Raw genomic sequence first — 4,934 nt, 5'->3', positions numbered from 1 at the left:
GCCACTTACAGCCACAGTAGATCCAGCATTGTAAGTCATTAAAAACATATGCTAATTTCTACCCATGCTGGAGTAAATAACTTTGGATAGAAAACTCAGTAGAAAGAATAGACAGACTAGGAGTGACTTAGATTGTCATTGAACTCTGGTTGCACCTTCTGGGAAAACCAAAACAAAAAAGCCAGCCTAGGGCACATGTCATCTGTGGACACAATGAAAAGCTGAATTAGCCTCCCATGGCCAGAGAGCACAACAAACCTGTGTGGTTTCCCTTCAGTTTTCTTTTATACTTGTCAAAACTCACAGTGCAATATGGTACATTTTCTCCCTCTATTTCCACTGGCAATTGCTTTCAGAGTGACTCATGCCTTATTTGTGTTCTTTTTGTGGTTCCTGACATGTTCCACATTTCAGTAGCTCTTCATTTGAATACAGACAGCCTTAATCACTGGTGTGTTTAGTTATCTTCTTTCAACTATTAGAAGTCAAGAGTTGGTAAGCCTTAAGAAGCCTTATGTTCAGCAGACTTTCCCCACCAGAGTGTCCCTGGTTTTGTTACCGTGTTATTTATATACAAAAATGCAGCACTGAAAATGTAGTGCTTTTGCCATGAGATCCATTCCAACTGAAGTCCACATCCAAGAAGTCCTGATGTGGTCTGCTGCCATGTACCTGCTCCCTAGGATGTGTGTGTACATAAATGAAACTGTGTTGATGACTTCAGATAGAAGTCAAAAAATAAACTGAACTCAGCCCATTTTCAACCATCTTACAAAACTCACAAACTTCTCACAGATTAAATAACTCAGTGTGAGATCTGTAGCCTGTCTTAGGACTGTGCATGAACTTTAAGCTCCCATAAATATAACAAAGTGTAGATTACCAGGAAAGGGAATCATTAATTTGAGGGGCTGATGTCCTTTACTGCATCCCAGGGGACAGATCCAGCTGAGTATCCTTTCCTCTTGCATAGAGAGGCTTTGCATTTGGCAACACTGGGCCCTAAATCTGTCACAGCTCTACAGTTGTCAGCAAACTACTCTCCTATCCCTTTCCAGATGTTCAAGAATTAAACCCTTATTTTACTCTTCTAGTCAGCTGTTTGACAGTGCTGCTGCTTTTTAAATAAATACAAAAGATCTTAAATCACTGATAAAGCATAAATGCACTTTAAAACCACGTTTGAATAGAGTTGCTGTTGCTCACCTGTCAGGGGTCTGCTGCTGTCACTGGAGCTCAGATCACCCTTGTCTGGATGTTTCAGGGAGCTTGCTTTGCTCCCCTTATATTTCAGTGATTTGGTATTACTGGAAGTGCAACTCTCTCAGCTGGGATCTTGGAAGAGATCTCCCTCTCCTATGTGCTGCTTGTGGTGTGTCCACAAACACACCACTGGCTGTGTTCCTGTTGAATTGCCTGCCCCGTGTATCAGTGGAGGTTTTGCCCTTGTTTGCAATAGAAAGAGGATCAGGCCTTTAGCAGCTTAAGATTTTATGCACTTTCCTTGTAGATGGGAGTAGAATTGTAGTTCACTCATTGAACCCTAGGAAAAATGTGTGGTGAAAGAGGCCATACAAGGCAACCTGTAGCCTTACAAATTCTCCCAGGATATACTCCTCTGCTCCTTGCAAATCCAGAAAGCACCCAGCACTTTTGGTACCAAGCGAGGGATTTCTGATGATGAGCTGAGAGACCAAGCAGAGCTTTGCCTGTCCACAACCAGGCATTATGTTGCCATGTAATAACACATAATAACACAAACACATCATACTGCCATATATTTTGCCCTCTTTTGTGGCTGGAAGAAGAAAAGTGCCAGCTAAAATCTGTGCTTTAGAAACTGTTTCTGATGGTGAGTTTATCTTTTACTGGTACTTAAGGCACAACTTAAAGGATGCTGCTCTGAGTCATCTTACAAACTGTTTTCACTTCTAGTGAGGGTCTGTCTTAAAGTATCAGCTGCTTGAAAATGCGTTTCAATGTGGAGATGCCTTCCAGAAAACTTGCCACCCTCAAGAGATGCCTCTGTCTTTCCCCTAACTATGATGAAAGCAAGACAATCTTGTACAAGGGGTTGGGGGGGAATCCAGGCTTGGACTTACTGAACAAGGACAGACATTTTCAGCTGTCTGAAAATACCTTTTTCCAAACCCATATTTCTGAAATAACTACCATATTCGCTTCTGATTTGGATTTTGCATCACACAGGCCTCTGGAAAAATATTATCCATATACAGATCTTATGACCTGCCAAACCTTACTTATTCTTTCCTCTTATGTCACAGCTGATATATTAAAGTTCAATCTTCAGGTTTTCTTTACAGCATGAGCTTACCCCTTCTAGAAGAACAACAGTCCTGAAATTAATATGAATTATACTTTAGACCCTTCAGATTTAATATGAATTATACTTTTTGTCTGGCTGGCAGAGTAATGAAGCAGAAGGAATGTGTCAGGGAAGGCAGTTCTTGTTTACTGTACTTTTTCTAGCAGACCAATGTAACTAAAGCACAGTTAGCTTAGATGAGAAGGATGGAATGGCTTTGCTTTCTTTTCTGTGCCATTACAGGTTGGACAGTGGCCTGAAAAATTATTCTTAAGCTGAAGGGATGCTGTAAAACTGCTGTGGCTGGTCACTTAGTCATGAGCATCGTTATCTGTATTGCGATAGCCTTTATTCTTTTGCTTTTGTCACCACCTATCTGCTCTCCCTATGCTTATCTGTCCCTGAGGTTTTACTTTGCTCACCAGCGCTCGTGCGGTTGTTCTTTGCCCTTGCTCTTTCCTCATAAAACCCATGAGCTACCGTACCTGGCCATGAGGAATCCCTGCTCAGGCTCCCACTGACTTCGTCAAGACCTTGTTTTTACCTGTTTTTCCTGAAGGCACAGATTCTCCAGCAAGTGCTAAGGTGACAGAAAGCAAGTGCCACAGTGCTGGGCTCTGCTGCCCTCTTAGCGGTGCTGAGCAGATCCTCAAGCAGGACCCGGCTAGCTGGGGCTTGCTGCGCCGCTGTGCAAGTGCCGAGAGCAGATGCCCCATCCTGCAGCCTGCCCGTCCCTGCCTGTTCGTAGCACCCTAAAGCAATGAAGGTGGCTCCGTCTGGGAGCGTGGCTGTGTGCGGGAGAAAGGGGGGACGAGGCAGCATGGTTTAGCAGCAGGATATTTAAACAAGCAATGCTGTGTCAGCATTTGAAATCTGCCGCAGTGATTATGGGATCAGCTTCTGTGTAAAAGGGCTGGAAACTGTTCTGAGAAGCAACGTCAAAATTAGGCTTCACGCTGAGGCCGCGGGTTTAGGATCTTCCAGAGTCAGGAACCAGCACACAGTGTGGTAGTGCGGGCGGGTGTCACTGCTAGTTTCCACATGAAGAGCATGTTGAGGCAGCAACTGTGACTGCTGTATCGCTGATGTGGCATGTGGTTAACCCTTTCTTGAACTGGGCTGATGGAAGAGCAGTCAGAGTACCAGGGGAGGTGTAAACATCTGTGGAAAAATGGGTATGGGAGGGTGAAACAAATCAGAAAATAGGGATTTCATTTACATTCCTCCCAGTTAATGGTTTTGGGCAAAGAAAGTAAAGGCAACAACTTTACCTTCATGCTACAGTGGCTGCATTAGTGTAGCATTATTTGTTGTCATTAACTTATTAGAACTGTATAGAAATAATATTGTCCAGTCTTTATTACCATTGAAAATTAATTAATATATGGGATCAATTTTCTAACTAACTGCATAAAACGTTACACTATCTGTTGTAGATAGGCCTGTAACTCAGATATTCAAAAGGTGGAGTCTCTTGAGGATAGGTGGCTTTGGGAACGTTCAGCTCTTTGTGAGTCATAGCTCTCACTTTTTACTCGTGACTGCTTCATTCTTTGATCTGAATAAGCAGCTCAGACTTCGTGCAGATTAACAGTGTTTCCAATAAGTGTGTATACTTACAGTACATTTCATGTATAAGAGCTCAAATCAACTGAAATGCTAAAAAAATTGTTTAAATCACTTTTTTTTTTAAAGGAGTCGAGATATACATGACTTCTTGCTACGGGTGTTCATGCTGATCAGCAGCTGGGCTTTATGTTGTCTCCATCCCTAAACTCAAGTATGCAGCCGCAAAAAAAAGAAACCAAACCGCAATTCTCAGGTGACAGTTACGCACTGGAAAGAAGAGGTGATTGCTTTCAGACGTATGACTATCAAAAGCAACGTTGACCAGGTTCCTTCTGCGCAGACTTTTGTATTAGATCATTAAGTATCTTGAGAAGTAGCCCATAGCGATAGAGATAAATGTGTGTGATGCACATTTTATCCATTTAATTTCTGGCTGTAGGTGCGTGATGGGAATCAGGATTTCCCTCTTCTCCTGAATTTCCTCTTTGCAGTGGCTAATGCAGAAGAGCCGGTACTCTCGTTCACTTTTTTTGTTAATGGTTATCACTTCATTTGTCTGTTAGTGAAAGCAGACAGGTGGGATTTTTACCTGTAGACAGCCTATAGCTCACAGGGCTGGCGTAATCACTTAGAGGAGAGTGGTGGAGTGCAATGGATGAGCCTTTTGTTTAGACAGGAATTCTGTTCCTGGCTCTGCCTAAAGTGACCCTGCGCAGCCTTTCTAAGCCTCCTGTATTTAATCTCTGACATGGGTGGATTGATACTTGCTTGCCTCATAAAGCAGGAGGATGGAGCTGTGCTTAGCAATAAACAATCTGAAGTGGCAGTATCACTAGGCGTAATCGGGGGAGAAGTAAAAGTAGGACTCCCGGGTCCCCTCCAAGCCTTTCCCTGGCAAGCAAGGCACTCTAGCAATCCCAGCTGCTCTTCCAGTAAATCCTAAGGTTTGCTGGTTTTATTTGGTTGATTTTGTAAGTGGAGGAGGGACAGTGGGTCCAACAAACGTGTGGGATGGGTAGGTGAAACCTCTTCGGAAGAG

The sequence above is a fragment of the Buceros rhinoceros genome, unplaced genomic scaffold (assembly GCF_000710305.1).
Source record: "Buceros rhinoceros silvestris isolate BGI_N320 unplaced genomic scaffold, ASM71030v1 scaffold18093, whole genome shotgun sequence".
Classification (NCBI taxonomy): domain Eukaryota; kingdom Metazoa; phylum Chordata; class Aves; order Bucerotiformes; family Bucerotidae; genus Buceros; species Buceros rhinoceros.
Note: the sequence above shows the minus strand (reverse complement) of the source record.